The sequence below is a fragment of the Salvelinus alpinus genome, chromosome 21 (assembly GCF_045679555.1).
Source record: "Salvelinus alpinus chromosome 21, SLU_Salpinus.1, whole genome shotgun sequence".
In the NCBI taxonomy this organism is placed as follows: domain Eukaryota; kingdom Metazoa; phylum Chordata; class Actinopteri; order Salmoniformes; family Salmonidae; genus Salvelinus; species Salvelinus alpinus.
In genome coordinates, this window is record NC_092106.1 from 15,173,286 (window position 1) to 15,185,804 (window position 12,519).

At 45.9% G+C, this 12,519-nt stretch overlaps 1 long non-coding RNA gene across 4 annotated transcripts in view; it reads left to right on the forward strand.

Moving 5' to 3' along the window:
• LOC139548581 (uncharacterized) overlaps nucleotides 1–12,519 on the forward strand; it is a 138,121-nt gene that overhangs the window by 49,344 nt on the left and 76,258 nt on the right. For all 4 annotated transcript variants that reach the window (XR_011669719.1, XR_011669720.1, XR_011669718.1 and 1 more), the window contains one exon: nucleotides 11,373–11,430. This is a non-coding gene — a long non-coding RNA (uncharacterized lncRNA). The remainder of the gene's footprint in view (nucleotides 1–11,372; nucleotides 11,431–12,519) is intronic.

Here is a 12,519-nt window from a genome sequence, read left to right on the forward strand (position 1 = left end):
ATTAGAACCACATACAGTGTGTGGTAGGTACAGTGTTAGAACTCGCTTCCATTTATACAGTACAGAAAAAACTCCAGATATAACTGTACGATAATCCTGACCAAGAACTAGCATGAAACATTATATTGAAGAAAAGCGATATTCACACACACACACACACACACACACACACACACACACACACACACACACACACACACACACACACACACACACACACACACACACACACACACACACACACACACACACACACACACACACACACACACACACACACACACACACACAGTGGGAGCAGGTTCTAACAGCCCCTGGCAGGTCCTATGCGGCCTCGACCCTGCTGCTCTAGTTGAGAGCGGTGAGGTTGCTGCAGAAGGAACAATGGAGCTCTTTGTGCTGTCGGCTCTCTGGCTCTGAGAGAGAGAGAGAAAGAGCTGCAAAATGTCTTCCTCAGATGAAACTGCATATTGTTTCCCAGTGAGAGTTGCTCAGTTTTCTCTGTCTGTCCCCCTGCACACCACTCATACCCACCAGGCCTTAGCACTGCCTCTGCCTGGCTGCCCTGCTTTTTGTCAGACCCACTGGCCTTCCCCTCATCTGCCGCTGCCGCTGCCCCGCACCGATTATGTTCTACTGTAAATACCACACACATACACATACAAATGCATGCACATACTGTACACACACATGCATGCATGAAAACACATACAGTGGGGAGAACAAGTATTTGATACACTGCCGATTTTGCAGGTTTTCCTACTTACAAAGCATGTAGAGGTCTGTAATTTTTATCATAGGTACACTTCAACAAAATCCTGAAAATCACATTGTATGATTTTTAAGTAATTAATTTACATTTTATTGCATGACATAAGTATTTGATCACCTACCAACCAGTAAGAATTCCGGCTCTGACAGACCTGTTAGTTTTTCTTTAAGAAGCCCTCCTGTTCTCCACTCATTACCTGTATTAACTCCACCTGTTTGAACTCGTTACCTGTATAAAAGACACCTGTCCACACACTCAATCAAACAGACTCCAACCTCTCCACAATGGCCAAGACCAGAGAGCTGTGTAAGGACATCAGGGATAAAATTGTAGACCTGCACAAGGCTGGGATGGGCTACAGGACAATAGGCAAGCAGCTTGGTGAGAAGGCAACAACTGTTGGTGCAATTATTAGAAAATGGAAGAAGTTCAAGATGACGGTCAATCACCCTCGGTCTGGGGCTCCATGCAAGATCGCCATAAAGGCCTGATTGTTGGAGTGCGGCAGAGATGGTTGTCCTTCTGGAAGGTTCTCCAATCTCCACAGAGGAACTCTGGAGCTCTGTCAGAGTGACCATCGGGTTGTTGGTCACATCCCTGACCAAGGCCCTTCTCCCCCGATTGCTCAGTTCGGCCGGGTGGCCAGAGTCCACTGTTTTCTTGGGAACCTTCAAAGCTGCAGAAATGTTTTGGTACCCTTCCCCATATCTGTGCACTGTCAAATGTGGGACCTTTTATAAATATTGACAAGTGTGTGTCTTTCCAAATCATGTCCAATCAATTGAATTTACCACAGGTGGACTCCAATCAAGTTGTAGAAACATCTGAGGGATGATCAATAGAAACAGGATGCAGCTGCACTCAAAGTCTCATAGTAAAGGGTCTAAATACTTATGTAAATAAGGTCTAAAAACCTGTTTTTGCTTCGTCATTATGGGGTATTGTGTTTAGCTTGATGAGGATATTTTTTAATTTAATCAATTTTAGAATAAGGCTGTAAAGTAACAAAAGATGGAAAAGGATAAGGGGGTCTGAATACTTCCTGAATGCACTGTACACTTGCCAGTGGTTATATTAGTAAAAGGGAGAGAATTTTTATTTTTTATTTTACCGTTATTTTACCAGGTAAGTTGACTGAGAACACGTTCTCATTTGCAGCAACGACCTGGGGAATAGTTACAGGGGAGAGGAGGGGAATGAATGAGCCAATTGTAAACTGGGGATTATTAGGTGACCATGATTGTTTGAGGGCCAGATTGGGAATTTAGCCAGGACACCGGGGTTAACACCCCTACTCTTACGATAAGTGCCATGGGATCTTTAATGACCTCAGAGAGTCAGGACACCCGTTTAACGTCCCATCCGAAAGACGGCACCCTACACAGGGCAGTGTCCCCAATCACTGCCCTGGGGCATTGGCATATTGTTTTAGACCAGAGGAAAGAGTGCCTCCTACTGGCCCTCCAACACCACTTCCAGCAGCATCTGGTCTCCCATCCAGGGACTGACCAGGACCAACCCTGCTTAGCTTCAGAAGCAAGCCAGCAGTGGTATGCAGAATCTTTGCGCTACTGCCTAACCGTCTCCGTAAGATCAGCTCCAAACCTCGCTAGTCACTTTATACACTCTACTTTTTTATGTGTGAAGAGTGAAGACTCCAACGTAGCTCTTTCCTCGAAATCCAGTTTCAACTCTCACTGTATTCTGCTTGTACTTGGTTTGACAGCTTCATTTGTGAAGTGTCTCAATTAAGGGGAATATTTCTCCCGACATATCTGCACAGCCAAGCTGTCTCTGTAGCACATAAAATCCTGCGCTTAAGGAAGTCATCACACATCTTTCAGAGTCTGCAAAGAGACGCCAGCTAAAAATAGCAGAACCTCAACGCTGGTTAATGCTCATCGTCGCCCCCAGACAGTTGTATTTGCATATCTTTTATGTGTTATTTCCTCCTTTTTTAACAGTTTTGATTCCCCCTCTTCAGCAGAGCAAGACTGTCGTATAGGGATCCTCTGGCGGGGGGTCGCTGTGTGTGTGTGTGTGTGTGTGTGTGTGTGTGTGTGTGTGTGTGTGTGTGTGTGTGTGTGTGTGTGTGTGTGTGTGTGTGTGTGTGTGTGTGTGTGTGTGTGTGTGTGTGTATATGTGTGTGTATATGTGTGTGTATATGTGTGTGTATATGTGTGTGTATATGTGTGTGTGTATATGTGTGTGTATATGTGTGTGTGTATATGTGTGTGTATATGTGTGTGTTCTTTGGGGAAGGGGATGTTTTAAAAAGCAGCAATCTGAAAAGCAGCCGACAGTTGGGTAATTAAAGATTTGCGAAAGGCGAGCCTTTGTTTTTTTCCCCTTCCTCCCTCCCTGTATTTCCTTTCATCTCTCTTTTGGAAAGTGTAACGGCTCTGTCTGGGTTTATCAGAGGGATGGTACATTGAGTCCAGAGAGCTAGCCATCTGGTCCTGCCGCCACCCCTCCTCTCTCTCTCTCTGCAGCAAGTAATGTGATGGCTTCTCAACTGTCCCCAACACCAACTCCCTCTCATGGCTCAGTGTCAAGAAAAACTGAAGATCAGCTAGCAACACAGCTAGTTTTAGTCTGGCTGATTAACGGCACTTTTAGAGTCTGTCCAACTGCCTCACATGGACAATAGCCATCCACTTGGACAATGTTTTCATCAGTGTTTTTCAGACTTGCAAGGGTATCATATAATACTTCAAATTTAAATATTTTAAATTAGGTTAGTCTGACACATGAAGATTACTCAAGTAAAGAGAAACAGCGAATGACTAGGCTTGGGTTGGCATTGTTATGTATGGTCGTACTGTACATTGTTATGGTTTATGAAAGTATGCTGCTTTATGGATGAATGTGTTGTGAGAATGAGTGGCACATGTCAACGCTGCAGTCAGCCTCCTATGGAACCACTTTGCCAGGAAAGAGCCTCCTCCGACGCTACCGGCTACGGAGAAGACAACAACGGCCGATAGAGACCATTCAAAGCTTGTTGGCTAGTCTGAGGGATTTGGCTAGCTCTTGTAACTATGGGACACTTCAGGATGAGATCATCAGGGATCAGCTGATAGAGGGGACGTTATGTGAAAAGACAAGGGAGAAACCGCTTTTGGAATCGGATAATTTACAACTTGATGGAGCTATTAAAATAGCACTCCAGGTTGAAGCGGCTTTGGAATGCTCTACTATGCTAACAGACAGTTCTGCAGCATACATTCAGGCCCCCAGCCATTCTCACACAGCAGCTTTAGCCCGAGCAGGCGCACTACAGCGATCACAAGCTGCGCACGCCCTCCCACGTCGATAGCTGCATGGACACAGACAAACAAACAGAAGTAGCTGTGACAACTGTGGTGCTAGCTCTCACAATTCAAGGGCTTCAAACTGCCCAGCCCATGGGAAAATATGCAAGAACTGTTCAAAATACAATCACTTTGCAAAAGTGTGTCGTTCTGCCCCAGCTACTAGCTCCACTCAGAACAGGCCCTTATATTCGTCTCACTCTCAACATGAACACACTGAAATTCGAACCGTCTCCACCAACCATGTGTCATTCAAGACATGCACTGTGCAGCTGGGCAAGGTGGGTTTGCCTTTGCTACTGGATACTGGCGCTGCGATGTTGTTCCTCAACCTTGCCACTTACTACACGTTTTTCGGTCTCCTACCACTCCAACAGCCCTCCACTGCCCTGTGTGGGTGATGTAGATCCAAGATAGACATTGCAGGCACCCTCCAGGTCCCAGTGCACTACGGCGCCAAGCAGCTGCCTTCGAAGCGGGGTGCCAACCTCCTGGGCCTCGACCTCATCACAGGCTTGGGGTTCACACTGAGAGATGACAGTGGGTCAGCTATCCACCAAGTTACCGGCACATGGCAACATAACTGGCCAGCTCTGTTTGATGGACTGGGCTGCCTCACAGCTTTTACTCACAGGCCCCTAGTGAACCTGGACGTGACCCCAGTCTTGCAGCCCCTGCGGCGCATTCCCTTTGCAATGCGTGATGATGTCACAAAAGATCTACAGTCACAGTTGGAGGCAGGCGTCATTGAGCCAGTCAACACTGCCCCCTGAATTTCAAACTTGGTCATTGCAACCAAAAAGTCTGGTGGAATCCTGACCTGTGTGGATCTCTGTGCTGTGAACAAGGCTGTTGTCCCGAATAAGTACCCCTTGCCTACAGCTGAGGAACTGACCGCACAATTTCATGGCTCCAGGGTCTTTACAAAGCTCGACCTGCGTCAGGGTTATCTTCAGGTGCCTCTCCACCCAGCCAGCAGAGATCTCACGGCCTTTGTTACACATGGTGTTGTGTTCAGATACACACACATTCCTTTTGGACTTAGCTCCGCCCCCAGCTGCTTCCAGAAGGTAATGAGCACCATCCTCGCTGGAATACCCGAGGTGACAGTCTATCTGGACAACATCATGGTCCACAGCCCTGACCTCCACATCTATGACCATCGACTCCACAGAGTATCCAGTGCTCTAAGGAACAACCTGACCCCGAAGGGTGGAAAGTGCACCTTTGCAGCTCCAGCCGTCAAATTTGTAGGGTTCCGCCTATCGTCCAAAGGCATTGCTCCACTCATGTCGAACATTTAAACCATCCACCGCATCCTGGAACCGACCTCAGCCTCTCAGGTGGCCTCATTCTTGGGCATGACAGCCTACTACCTCCGGTTTCTGCACCACTACTCTGAGACCACAGTGCCCCTGCGCCAGCTCCTCAAGAAGGACGAGCCATGGGCCTGGACAGACGCGGTCCGCTCACTGAAGAGCCAGCTGACCACAGCCCCAGTCTTGGCTCACTTTGACCCTGTCTGCCCCACCATTGTCACCTGTGACGCCTCAGCTGAAACACTAGGAGCTGTCCTCTCACAGCTGCAGAATGGCATTGAGAGGCCCATCGCCTTCGCTTCAAGGGCCCTGATCCCCACTGAACAATGGTACTCTGTGGGCGAACGAGAAGCACTGGCCTGTGTCTGGGCGTGTGAAAGGTGGCACCTTTACCTATACGGCCGGCTGTTCGCCCTCCGAACCGACCACCAGTCCCTCACAATGCTACTGTCAGCATTAGGAACTGGCCACAAGCCAATTCGGCTGCACAGATGGGCCGACCGCCTCAGACAGTATGACTATCAGCTGAAGTTCACTCCGGGGAGGGATAACATAATGGCAGACCTCCTCTCACTCTCCTTTGACGCTCCTACTCTGACCGTCTTGCCAGACGACTATGAAACAGAGCTCGTACAAAGGCTCTACGCTCCCTTTCAGTCAGCCGTCTCACTGGAGGAGCTGAAGCAAGCATCGGAACAGGATCCCACACTGTCTACCCTGCGCACCTACATACGCACTGAATGGCCAGCACGTGTAATGGAAGAGCTGGCGCCTTTCGCCAGGGTGAATCACAAACTTACTTGCTGGGAAGAAGACTGTGTCTCTCGAGGGTTTTGCACTGTGGTCCTGAGTGGCCTGTGTGGATGTGTTCTATCCATGACGCACGAAGCTCACTTGGGCATAGTGAAGGTCAAGCAGCAATGACCTTATGTGGTGGCCAGACATCGACCACGACATTGAAGCCCGTCCCGCCCCTGGGATCACATCAAGCTGGACATCTGTGGCGAGATCCATGGGCGCGCAGTCCCTCACCATCAGAGCTTCCTGGTGGTGGCGTATGACCTCCACTCTAAGTGACCAGAAGTGTTTCCTGTCGGAACTGTCACAGCACAGGCCATCGTGGACATCCTTGACAGCCTGTTCACGAGGTGGGGCCTACCACTCATCTTCACCACGGACAATGGGCCCCAGCTAACCTCTGTCGAGTTCTCCTCCTATCTCAGCAACAAGGGAATCAAAAACATCCATGAGGCCTACTACAACCTGTTGGAACGCTGAAGAACGGCATCAGAGGTCCAGGGGTGCACGTTCCAAACTGCCTTGAACCAAATGCTAATGCACTACAGAGCAAGCAAACACACAAAAACACAGGTCTCCCCGGCATCTCTCATGCTAGGCTGAGATGGAACTGCCACTGGACAGACTCAGAGAGTAGCACCCAAGAAAAGCAGGCACACAGGGTGAAAAAGACAGACAGGGTCCAAGCCCGACGGCATCAGCAGTGCAACAAAATGGCCTCATTCTGGACGCCACCTGATGGACATTCTCCACTGCTACCACCCGAGCCCCAGCCTCTGTGGGCTCTCCAAGGGCCAGAGCCTCAAGCGGTGGCGGCTGAAGAACGGCGTATGCGGGCACGAACTCGCCATGATCATCTGGGGAGCTACTTAACCTCTCATTCTAAGGCTCCGCTAGGTGTCTTAGTCAACCTCCAGGTTAATGGAATGAACTGGCTAGTTCGGGCTAGTTGTTACAGGTATCACTCTAGGTTCTTGCCCTATGGACATTTTTATATATGGTACAGTACCAGTTCCTGGTTTTGGAAGGGGGGAAAATGTAATGTATGGTACGATGTGCTGTACGTTGTATTGTACATTGTTATGGTTTACGACAGTGTGCTGCTTTACGGATGAATGGGTTGTGAGAATGAGTGGCACATCTCATTAAACGAGAAAGTGTGAAAAGAAACAATGTGAAACCGTGCAGATGTGCGTTCCTCTGCAGCTAAGCTAGATATAACAGACATGTTTATCATAGAAACATAATACCATGTATTACAGCTGTATATTTATTGTACAGCCAACAGCAGTTAAGATGTCTGTCGATGTTAAACATCGCTGCACGCAAACACTACAGTATGTCAGCGCTGAAGGATTTTGCCATTACAGGCCTTCTCGGTAGACATATCTTTAGTGCTTATTTCAAATGAAGTTGTCACAGTTTAGTTGATCATAATCAGATATTTTAAACACTTTAATAATGTACCGCTTTACTCATTTCATATGTATATACTGTATTCTATTCTACTGTATTTAGTCAATGCCACTCCGACATTGCTCGTCTTAATATTTATATATTTCTTTTACTTTTAGATTCGTGTATTGTTGTGAATTGTTAGATATTTCTGCACTGTTGGAGCTAGGAACACAAGCATTTTGCTACACCCGCAATAACATCTGCTAAATATGTGTATGTGACCAATACACTTGATTTGATTTGATTTGAGGTCATAGCAGATGTTACTCAGTATCTGTGACAAGTATTGAATTATATCCACTAAAATGTTCAGGATTTAAAAAAGTAATATCCAAATAAAGAAGAAATTGAGTTATTGAAGTGCTTGCTCTTGCCTTCTCTAGCTGACTTGAAACTTCAAAAAAAGACTTGAAACTCCCCAAAACCTAAAGGAACAAACATTTCTCCAGTACCACTGCTCCCCTTGGTTAATCTCTTGCACAAATAAATCTTCCATTAATATGTAACTCCTCTGAAAACCTTCTAAATGTGATTAAATTCAGATTATGGAAACATTATGTAAACTCACTGACTAAGCACTGCTATTTTCTGAGATTCATAAACTGGCCATTTTCATGATTGTTATTATTAGTGGGCTCTAGCTGTCCTTGAGGATTTGTGTCATTTGGCCAAAAAGATGGAGACTGCGCATCACAATGCCAGCTTTTACCATGTGACATTGCTGAATTGATGCAGCGTTTCTTTGTGAAGCCACATATTTTCAGTGTAAATGAATTTTCATTCCGATCGTGCTTGCACCCACTCAGCCTTGGCCATCGGGATTCAAAATGAATAACCAATTATTGCTTTGCTATCATGCTCAGTTTGACGCTGACCACTCCACATTCGGATTGAGAAGTATAACCAGTAATTAAGAGAAGCAGCAGAGCAGAAAGTATTTGTCTCCGTTTGGAATTTACAGTGGGTGTCTGCACTAGAGTGACAGGATTATTATGCTTAACCAAATATGTGATTTTTAGACATAAAATCCCTACCAAGAAATGTGCAACCCATTTTCCATATATTTTCATTCTTGTTGAAGTGTAGCTCCAGGGCATTGGCCTGTGCAGAGTTTTATGAGATCTGTCGGTTACTGTTTGGAATGTGCTACTGGATTCTTTTCATGGTGGTGTGTTTTGTTATTGCCCACTATGTTTTTCATTGGCCATCAAATGGTGGGCACAAAGATGCTTTGTTTCATGTGTGCTGCTGTTCCATAGTTTTCCATATCCTAGTTTTTTACATCATCATGAATTCCAACCATTTTAGCAAGTATCACTGAAAATATTGTTGGTGAGTTTATTGCAAGTGTTTATGATGCATTTAAGTGGTGTCAGAATCATTTGAACGACCCTCCAAGTTGGAATAACGTAAACGCTCTGATTATTCACATTTTCTATGAAAGATTATAAAAGATGATGGAACACAGCTGTTTACAACATAATAATGTAGCTATGTCGCTAGTTTAACTATATTGTCAATGTTAGCAAGCTAATTTATTATTGGCAACATTAGCTTGCTCAGTTTCTGATAATACTCTAATAGCTAGCTATCTCATTAGACCGACCAAGCAATTTATGACTTCACCAACTAGAAAATAAGATTCAGAGTAACATTTGAATGCAGCGTTACATGCTAGCTTCTCTTCCCTCTTCTAAGGAACAGACTATGACAATGACCCTGTTATACCATACCGTATCTCCGACATTGTCCATCCATAGTCAAATCTCAGTGAGTTTGTCAGGGGGGCTATTAGATGTGCATTCTCTTAGACCTGCGCAAGCAGTCTGTCCCCGCAGGCAGGGAGGTGGTGCTGAGTGGAGCTCTTTGGTCAGCCAGTAAGTCAGTCATCCAGCCAGCCAGTCAGTCAGTCAGTCAGTCAATCAGTGGAATAGTCAGTCAGTCAGTCAGTCATCCAACCAGACAGCCAGTCATCCAACCAGTCAGTCAGTCATCCAGCCAAGCTCCAACCAGCCAGTCAGTCAGTCAGTCAGTGGAGTAGTCGGGCGCCCAGCGAGCCAGGGCGTCAGTTGAACAGTCAGTCACTGGCACATATCCACTTGTCCCATTGCTGTCTCTCCAGGGGAAAACAGTGGCTTTTTTTGCTTTATCAGCACGGCGCTGCCTGCTGCCTTCTGCCTGGTGTAGGTATCTTAATACAAACACACAAATAAATGGACTGGATGGAAATAGCTGTCCTCTCATCTGGAGCCAAGCTGTCCCATCACGCTGATCAAGGTCATTGTCTTTAATGATACAGGGGGCTGTGATGGCCTCCTCCACTCAACTTTTGTCGGAGTCAGCAAATGTTGCTTTTAACGCTTTTCCCAAAATAGATCAAACACATTATTGGAGGTTAGAACAGGAACAATATCTTTAAGAAACACCAGTGTCATTTTGTGTCGTTTTCTCTTCAGAACTCTTTGTACATCAAGCGGTCCCTTTCTCATAAACACCACGGACCCCGCTTTCCATCTGGGTTGGGACTGAACATGTTGCTGTGTATTTCGATAGACCATGTCCTAACCTTCTCTGTGTGTCACTCCTTAGGCAGCTATATTTTAGGCGGCCATTAAAAGCCTACATTAGGTAACACTTTATTTGACCATACCTACATAAGGACATAATAACACAGCAATAAGCAGTAAATAAGAATATGCCAACAACCAAACTGCTAGGGAGCTAAGAGAGCTACCAGCCAAGGTTGGAGACAACGCTATAGATGAACACCAACAATAGTGAACAAAATCCTATACCATTCATTTGGGTCATCAGAGAGGTACCATTTACCATACCATCCATGCTGACATTTCCCTGAGGTAAAATCTTTTTCCTTGTCTACTTTGGTTCCTCTTTTGATGTCTTCCCACCATGATGTCACAGGATTATGTGTAGAACCTAGAGCCTAGCCAACCTCAGGAATATGTGTAGAACCCAGAGTTTAGCAGACCTCACAGGATTATTTGTAGAGCCCAGAGCCTAACCAACCTGGAACAGACGATGCTCTCTTGGTACTTCATGCATTGAGGATGATTTGTGGGGTTTTATTATGTGCAGAGGTCACAGGCTGAGTATGTGAAGTAGCCTACGTCAAAAGAAAGAGTCAGCGCAAGTCTGTTAAGGGAGTCTGTTAAGAGCTTTTGATTGAGATACTAGTGCTGCACAATTGACTGTCGAAGGCTCTCCTGGTGTCATGGCATCAAGTGCATTTCAAAGACTAAGTGAGAGTTTGTCATTTCGCTGTCATTTCGGGAAAAGTCCTGAAATATCCTGTGTCGTGTGGTATTACATGGGCGAAGTGTTACTTGAATTCTTTGCTTGTCGTTTTAGATATGCTATTAATTTGCATTCATGCAAATGAGCAGTGGGAAATGTTATTCTCGATATACTGTATTCCCCTCCATTAGCCCAACGAGTCAACAACCTGCTCAGCTATACCGCCGCAGCAAGGTCACATGGTCCATCACTAATGGTATACACAGTGCTGTAGGGTCACATGGGTTGATATGATGATATGGTACTGTACATTATTTCCTGGAAGATTTTTCGTGTTTTTACATTTTTATTTTTCCCATATGCTTTGGCCAATATACTATAGAGACAATGTTCTATTTAATTCTGTACTTTGGCCTGTTTCATCTGATCTGACCAGACCTTTGTTGCCATTTGCAGATGCTGTACTCTAGAGGCTGTGGACTGAGGAGAGACTGAGAGATAGGAGTGGAGGCAGGTCAGTGCATGTTCTCTCTAATCCCACTGTTTGAATGCCCTTTGAGAGGATGTCATCATTTTGTTCCAGTATATGATAATATGGCTAGGATCATGATATCCAGGCCTACTCTGAAACGCTCTGTGACTTTGTTTTCCCTACTTTGATTCATACTCAGTAATATTCTGCCTTATGCGCTTTCCGACTGTACATACAATATATTGTAAAGTTATGTGAGGTTTTCTCAGAAATACTATATGTCAGCAATTGAAATGACTAGGTGAAGGGAATTACTGTATTCCAATCAGATGTGGGTCACCTGTTTACCATGACCAAACATTACAGAAGAGCTGAAAGTCATTCATCCCTCTGTTCAGTTCCAATGAAACACAAAACCTAAGTTTCCAGTCCAAAACCCTTCCAAATCCTTGTCCACAAGGAGGTCTCTAGTCCTGTTGTATGTGGATTGAGGACACAACCCTCTCTCTCTCTCTCTCTCTCTCTCTCTCTCTCTCTCTCTCTCTCTCTCTCTCTCTCTCTCTCTCTCTCTCTCTCTCTCTCTCTCTCTCTCTCTCTCTCTCTCTCTCTCTCTCTCTCTCTCTCTGTCTCTCTCTCTGTCTCTCTCTCTCTCTGTCTCTCTCTCATCCTTTGAAGCACTGGTACTGACCTTGGGAAAGATTCCACCTCCAAAGGGGGGAGAGAGAGAGAGAGAGAGAGAGAGAGAGAGAGAGAGAGAGAGAGAGAGAGAGAGCGGGAGAGAGAGGGGGGGGGGTTATGTGAAGCCCCCCTGCGAGAGAGGAAGTCACAACACAAAGACATGGCTGGCTCAGCATTCTGTTAGCAGCCTGTTTAGATTGGCCTGGCCTGGCCTGGTTTAGCCTGAGATGATGCTCCTCCAACATAGTACCTATGCCAGTGAACACAATGACTGCCTTGGATGCCCTCTCAGGGGTACACACTGCCCCCTTCACCCCTCTCTGGGGCCATTTTAATAAACTCACTCACTGTGTGGTCCGTGGCTGTTCAGAGCCCATGAAGAGGTATTGTGGGATTGAGGACACCTCGAAACCATGAGAGGTCTTAACACAGTATGCGAAAGCCAAAAGGTTA